Below are 8,432 nucleotides of genomic sequence, written 5' to 3'. Positions count from 1 at the left end.
TGTGTGCGTGTGTGCGTGTGTGTGTATGTGTTTGCATGCGTGCGTGCGTGTGTGTGCGTGCGTGCGTGTGTGTGTGTCCTGTTGACCTGCTAAAGCTGCAGGTAGCCACAGCTCTGGCACCCAGTAGATATGAAGAACAAAGGCTTTCCTCTTCAGGTTCAATACGGCATGCCCAGCTGGACCACTGGTGGTTGCCAGAGTGTGCCCAGCGACGTGCCAGCTGAAATCTTTAGTAGTTGAGTATGTGGCCCCTTTGCAGAGCTCTCTTTGCACCGCCAAGTTACTCACTCACTTTTTGAGACACTGTAGTAAAACGATTTTTACTATGCCTTTTTTCCCCCTTTACTGACAGAACAGGAAAAGTGGAGAATATAGCTAGCCAAAGATATTGGATGTATCGATGTGCTTTGAAGAATAGAAAGATTGACACCTATTTAACCCTTGTGTTGTGTTCAAGAGCTGCATACGCCTGTGGTGTTCGGGTCATTTTTGACCCGTGATAGCAAAACTCAGCCATAAAATGCCTAAAAACACTAGTTCTCATCAAATATTGTTTTTCATCTCATAGCTAACTTGGTATGTATTCATATCCATGGAAAAACTAATTTATTTATTCATCTTTTTGACTTTACAGGTGTTTTATCTTACATTATGCAAATCGTTTTTGATGACCAAAAGTATCAAAATCTGTATAAATTCACTATTAATACTTCCTAAAGTGATACAATTAGTGATTATGTTGTCCATGTATTACAGCTGATATGGGAGTACAACATTAACCAAATTTATTTTATTAGTTTTTCTCTAATATTAGAAAATATCATCATTTGACATTTATGGTGTTTAGTCCAAACCAACCCAAAGAGATTTATAGCAGGATAAAGACCAAATGTCATCCAAATTAGTTTTTCAGTGCATAAAATGAATGTTTAAATATGTTGACTCAGTGTTTTTCAATATTTACATGATTTTAGTGTGGTAAATATACGAAATAACAATTCTGTCAGAGTCACAGCTATTCCACAAATCTAATGCAAAGATATAGGAAATAAACACCTCAATGAACATGAAAAAAGTCACACTATTCATATGAATCCACTATGCTATGAACATGGACCATTATCTCATTGTCACATCAACTTTATGGAAAGTGTAAGACCAGTTCTACATGTTTGGGTGCCATTATGGATTTTTGATACGTTTTTTGGACAAAATAATGTGGAAAAATGTATTCTGCAAAAAAATGTGCAAAAATGCTTGTGATATAATGCAGAAATGGATTCCCTGACCATGAAAACATATGAGTAGACACCAGAAATACGTCTGTACTCCTTTCACAGCCGGAGATATGACACATTGTAGTATATGGGACTGTCTGTCGGCCATCTTGGATTTGTAATATGAAAAGGCTGGCAACATTTTTTTAAGGCAAGAAATATATTTTCCTCACCATGAATCACCAAACTGAGGACAAAGGGCAACCAACAGCTTTTCAGAAATGCATACAACAACCAAAAATCTATACCGGGTCAATTTTGACCCGAACACCACAGATGTAACTTTTTTTTTTTTAGACCTTTAAAATTTACTAAAATGATAAAACATATTTTTTTGTGTTGAAATGATTGTGACTGAGGATTAGATGAAGCCTCATTCCAGGACAATAAAGGAAAGTGTATTTTTTTGACACTTAAACTTGAAAACGGGTCAAAAATGACCCAAACTCAACATAAGGGTTAAAATGCAATAATTCATTCATGCTTCAATGCTTAAATGTTAATGATGTTTTTACCTTTTTTTACCATCTTTGCCGTTACAGTAGTACAACCAAGAATACTACAGATGAGGCGAGAGAGAGTTGGGCTGGCATTTGGGAGTGTGGTCTTATGGTGCATTCCAGTCCAAAATCATCCTAGTAGGAGATAAGCACTTATCCTACCTGGACATTTCAGCTGCCGTTCCTGACAGTTGAAGTGGAAGTTCTACATCCATGGCAACCGCCGCGGTTGAGCTGACTTTAGCGAGATGTTTTGATAGTCATAATGTTACATTTATGTTGACACAATATCATGCAATAACACGAAGATTATGCTGATTAAAATGGCTGTGTTTGGAACAGCTGCATAAAAGAGAAATGGAGTTTCACTATTTATTGACATTTTAAATAACGGCTCCATGGGGGCCGCCATTATTATCCGACCTCGCTAGTTGGAGCTCCCACTTCGACTGGCGTTCCAGAGCGTTTTTCGTAGTAGGATGTTGGATAAGTGGGATCTCCTACTAGGATGATTTGGGACTGGAATGCACCATTACCCCCATGGGACCTCTAGCTCCCTGGAGGCTGGGGCTCTTGGGCCTGGCGTAGGTCTGTTCATTAATCCTCTCTATAGCCTGCTTCTGGTCTTTGTGCTGCCTGCCAATACTATGTTGGCATCTGTTGGCTGGTCTTTCACATCTGTTGACAGTTCCAAATGACATCACTATCCTTTACAATACATTTTCTCAACAGACTTCTACCGAAATGCCCCATGACCTCGTAGAGGGTTCATCACTGATGGTGTGTCCAAGTAGCACCTAGAGACGTAGTTTTTTTTGCCATTTATCCTTTATTTAGCCAGGATTGTCCCATTGAGACTAGAGTCTATTCTGCCAGGGAGTCCTGGTCAAAATGGCAGCATACATATAGTTACAGACACAGACAAACACAACATAGACAAAAAGGAAAATACCGTATTAGCCCGAATATAAGACGATCCTGATTATAAGACGACCCCCCATTTTCAGGCTCATGTTTTGGGGAAAAAAGTTTTTTGAAGACTTAATTTTGTTTCACATTTGAAACTTTTCTCAAAATGCAGTTTTTAATTTGTTGGAAAATCTGAGGCTTTTTACAAAGAACAAATTTCACAATATAATTTTTCATGGAATTTCCATTATATAAGACCACAGATGGCTACTCATATCCTTTTCCTTTCTTTACTCACTTCACCTGTCAAGCGCCAATAGGCACCGTAACAGGCTACAGCCGTCTGGGCCCGCCTGTTTAAAGTGCGACGCAACATAGCCTACATTCAGAGTCTGCGCCAGCCAGGCAGGCAACCAGTCCAGTAGAATAGGCAATCTATTGTGCAATGCACAGATTTTGCGAAATGCTTCGTTGACAGCAATATCTAACCAGCAGCCCTCTCGCCAAATCGCCGTTCATTTTATGCATCCAAAGTTTTCCGTTGGACTGTAGAAACCGAACGTGACCAAAGGCAGATTGACGCATTGCACTTGAAACCCATGCGCTGCCTATCAGGACCACGTTGACATTAAAAGTCTGATTGATATTCATTTCGTACCAAGGGTAAAACTCCTAGTGTTTTTATATGAACAAGACAATCTCTTGCCCTAACCATTATTCTGTGTTGTTGCATCGTTGCGAGGCATATCGTCGCTTTGTCGCGCACACAGATGACCATTAATTGGCTTATGACAGCATCCAAAACTTAGCCTACAGGTTGTTCGTCAAGTCACCCTTCATTTCTTTAGTTCTAGTGGCGTTATCGGCTGACCAGAGAGAGCGACCAAAGCTTTCCTGATGAGACTGTAAAACCAAACACAAAAGCAGAGCAACAACCCGCGATTGACTTGTGTTTTTCCCCTTGCACTGTCGTCCGCATCGCGTTGACATTGACAGTTGATAGACGTGCGGTGCAACTGTCATAACGAAACAAGCATCTGCAAATTTGATATGGACAAAACAATCTCTTAACCCATCCATTATTGAGTTTTGTGGCATTGTTGTGAAGCATAGGCTAATGGCCGAATTCAGGTTAGGCCTAAGTTTAAAAAAAAAAAAGTTAAAAAAAAATTTTTTTTTTTTTTTTTACTTTTTTCTCTAGCGCGCGGAAATAAGACGACCCCCCTTTTTAGAGTACTATTTTTAGAACAAAAACCACGTCTTATATTCGGGCCAATACGGTAAATGTACAAAAAACACATTAAGAAGAATAAGTGTACATAAAACGTATTATGAAATAAAAAAAGCGCCTATGTGCTGCATAGTCAGAAACAATGACACTCCTCTGTGTATACTGTATTAATTACTGTATTTACTCTTAAAAGTCTCTAATGAGGGCAGAGAGTCCATACATAATATCTTCTGCAACTCATTCCATAGGTATGGGGCATAAAAAGAAGTCCAGAACAACTACTATATAGCCTAAAAACTCAGTCATCTTGATGCGCAATACTGAAATAGTGTCCTTGAATTTTTCACTGGCCCTTATGCAATTTAACAAACAAGCAAACAAGAAGGCCAATTTACAACTCTGCAATAATTGAATAAATAAACCTCAAGTATAATTTAAAAATATATTGTTCCTTATGAAGGTAGGTAGTCAGGAAGCAAGTCACAATATGGTTCGTAGAGATGAAGTAGCTTGTGCTTTTAAAATATTTTAACTAGAGATGCACCGGATCCGGTTCCGGTTCCAGATCCGGCAGGATAATAGGGTTTTTCACAGGGTCCGGGTCCGGCAGGATCTTAAGCAGTGGATCCGGTATCCGGCATGCTATCTAAAAATCAGGGTCTGGTGCATCTCTAGCCTTGGCTTTTCAGTCAGTCTTTCACAACCCCAATCACTGCATGGAGTGAAAGCCCTTTGGAAGCGGCCCTTGCAAGCAGTGTGGCAATAAGCCAATGAGTCTAAAAAATAGTTTGAGCCCACGTAATAAAAAGTACCCATGTGTGCAAGTAGACTATATGTTTCAAACCTTTTGTAGGATCCGGTTCCGGATCCGGCAGGATCTTAAGCAGTGGATCCGGTATCCGGCAGGATCCTAAAAATCAGGATCCGGTGCATCTCTAGTTTTAACACCAACCCCATTCAGAAGGGCTTGGCCCTACGTGTGGAGACACTGCAAGAAAACTGAAATAATCAGTTCCAGTGAGGAGAAAAACCTGATGGGTTTGTGTGTGTGTGGGTTTTTTTATATGCTGGCTGTCAGGATACTATGAGTTTCCTTGTTGTGAAAGCGGGCCATCTGTTTTACCTTTGTTCAGTGAAAGTGTGCTTGGCGAATGGTGACTTGTCAGACTACGCTGCCGTGAGCTTGCTTGACATAAAAAAACAAAGACGGGGAAAACAAAACGGGCTGGATTTCGCCGTGCTCCACCTGCACTGTGTGTAACCTTTCGCTGGAAACCATAATAGGCTGTAATGGCTTGCGAAGTCATGCTCATACACTTTCATACCCAAAAAAACAAGTGCACACACACACGCACACTAGCACATGCACACACGCACATACGTACAAATCACGAACCAACGCACGCACGCCCGCACATACACATACACACACGCACACACACACGCGCACACACACACACACACACACACACACACACACACACACACACACACACACACACACACACACACACGCACACACAAAAACACACACATACACACACACACTTGTCACTGGTTCTACGTGATCAGTCCCAGTTCGTGTTGAGATAGTGTAACAGTGTTGCTGCCTCAGCTAAGTCACTGTGCTGAGTCATCTGATAGTTTTTCTACTTAAGATTTGGATGATTTGGAACGTACATATTTTCACAATACAAAACTCAGTGCCAGTATAAACATCTCTAGATTTACTTTCTGTGGGGGAAAAACAACTGTCAAACTACTGTATGAATAAAAAGTAATGCTAGGAAGAAAAGAAAAGGAAGCCTTACCCTCTCTCAATCCAACTCCTCCACAAAAATTATAACGAAGCTCTTCATATGACTCAGGAGTGAACTCCTGTAGCCAGGGAAGCTGACAAGGGGAAGACAAAGGGGTCAATTTTCCCAGGGGCCCAGGGAGAAGGGGGGGGGGCAAAAAATTGGGTCCTTAGTACATTGCATGTATTGGGTGGGGGTGCCCTTTCAGATGACTTTGTCCCGGGCCCTGCCAAAGCTGTCAGCGGCCCTGCCTGTAGCTCTAGCCTAGGTGAGAAAGCTATAGCCTAGGTGAGAAAAACTGATGAAGAGAAGTTTGAAATGACAATCGGATGAGGCACAAAGATAAGAGTGAAAAAAAGGGAGCTGAAGTTGTGTGGCCTTCTATACGGTACATTCAGTATGCCTTAGCTTAGCAGAGATTCACTCATAGTAAATAGAGTCGGACAACTTTTTTACTGTCTTCAGAGCATGTATTTTCCAAGGGTCTTCACCTGAAGAGTGCAAAAGTGCAAAAAAAGTGCAAGATGCAGTTTTATTTTTGTAGTCCCAGACAGATATGTCAATCCAGGGTTCAGGAAGTAAAAAAAACCCTGCCATGAATTTGATCCGAAAACCTCTGAATCAGCTGATTGTAATGAGCAGCCAAGGCAGGTGAGATGGGCTACTCAGTGAGCGAAGTCACCTGTGCTGGAGGGAACACCTGGCAGGGTATATCTCTTTCCTGAACCTGGGATTGACATCTCACGGTCCCCAAGTCAAAGTCATGTCTAAGTCAGCTTTATCCTCAAAAACCATATGGGCAGGTTATACATACGGTATAGCTTGCGCGAGCCTTTCTGTCTATTAAGCAGTTTCCCGAAAACATGGGCGGGTTGTGAGTGTGTGGACTTTCCTCATTGCAAACCCTTTTGGAAATTACCTATTGCATGGGTTCCCAATCCTTTCCAACTTGGGCGCCACTTGAAATGTTCACAAATATTTGGGGCCCACCTTTCATCCAATAAACCAGGGGTCACCAACCTGTCGATCTCGATTGACTGGTCAATGGCGGAGGCTTTCCTAGTTGATCTTGGAGTAGGAGGAAAGAAATTAAATGATAGGCTACAGAAATATTGAAATACACTGCAGTAGCCTATGATTGGCGTTCATATTTGCGTCTGTATTCCGTTGCGATAGGCTCACCACTGCTTTGCCCCCGTATTACAGGGTTATTTTCTTTCTTCCTTTAAAAAAAAAACTCCTGCTGCGTATCGTCTTTGAGCGCCGTCATCACCATGGCGAGAGACTTGCATGCAATACAGTTGCAAGTGCGACCTCTGATAAAGTCGAAAAACGAAAGCATAACATTTTCATCAAGAGTGGGAGGAAGAATTCCTATTAAAGGGACACTGTGCAGGAAATGGTCAAAAAGGGTACTGCAACTATGCTGCTCATTGAAACTGGGCTGCCAATTGCCAAATTTGATCTTTACATGAAAGTTTTCTAAGTAATAAACAAATATTTTCTAGTATGGTCCAAGTAGAGTCATTTTTGCAGCTAAAATGGCTATTTTTGGAAATTCAAAATGGCGGACCATGGAGAAGATCCCCCTTTTCATGTATGAAAAGGGGGATTGCTTGAATTGCTTGAAGAAGGTCAGTAGACCGAAACGTTGCATTAAACCATGCAAATGTGAACAGTGTGCGGGAGCTTTCTTTGATAACGTTGGTGACTTTGGGGTTCCACTCCTACGCACCTGACCAAGGAGGTGTGCAAGAAAATCTTCACTTACCATGTATGAAAAGTGCAATTTTCCCAGTCATAATGAATACTTAGAATTTGACGGTGGTGGTAAGTATTCATGAAAAAGGTAACATTAGTGAATGGGCAGCATGAATTCTGTAAATAAACAACTAAAAATCTCACACAGTGTCCCTTTAACTTTCGTGAAAGAGAAGAGTGCGTTTGTTGTGCCATCAGCCACAAGCACTATCGGAGAGACACCTTTTGTCGAAACACAAGAAGCCTTTAACAAACAGGGTGTCTGTTGAGACCATGTGCAGTGCAGCCAAAAAAGGGTGAGTAGTCTTATTTTTGTTACATATTATTGCCAACATAATGTTCTTAACTTATCTAAATTAGGCTATTTGGCGATATTATTGAATAAACAATACAGTCAACAACAACACACACACACACAAATATTATTTGGATTTTCAGAAAATGATTTTACGGCCCCCTTGGAATACCTTCAGGGCCCACCAGTCCTCTTCTGTGATGAAGAATAAACGTTATATCTGATAAAGTGCCGGAATGTCCATTAACTTACAAATAAAAACTTTTTTTGTGGAGGCATACTGATGGTGCATACTTTGTTCTTTGACTTTCTTTTTTGTTCAAGAACCCAGACCACTCGAGGTGGAAGTATGAGTGTGAGTGTGTGTGTGTGTGTGTGTGTGTGTGTGTGTGTGTGTGTGTGTGTGTGTGTGTGTGTGTGTGTGTGTGTGTGTGTGTGTGTGTGTGTGTGTGTGTGTGTGTGTTTGTGTGTGCGTGTGTGAGTGCGCGTGCGTGCTTTAGGCCTTCACAGCCCTCTTCTAAAATGACCCATACATCTTAACTGATGCCGGGCCCATTCTACTGTGCCGTGATTGGATTACTGAAGCGTATGCCATTTCCCTTGATGAGCATCCCATTTCATACAATATAAAAATCGATCTGCAAAATAAGATTACGCCTC

The sequence above is a fragment of the Engraulis encrasicolus genome, chromosome 20 (genome assembly GCF_034702125.1).
Source record: "Engraulis encrasicolus isolate BLACKSEA-1 chromosome 20, IST_EnEncr_1.0, whole genome shotgun sequence".
NCBI classification, from domain to species: Eukaryota; Metazoa; Chordata; class Actinopteri; order Clupeiformes; family Engraulidae; genus Engraulis; species Engraulis encrasicolus.
Note: the sequence above shows the minus strand (reverse complement) of the source record.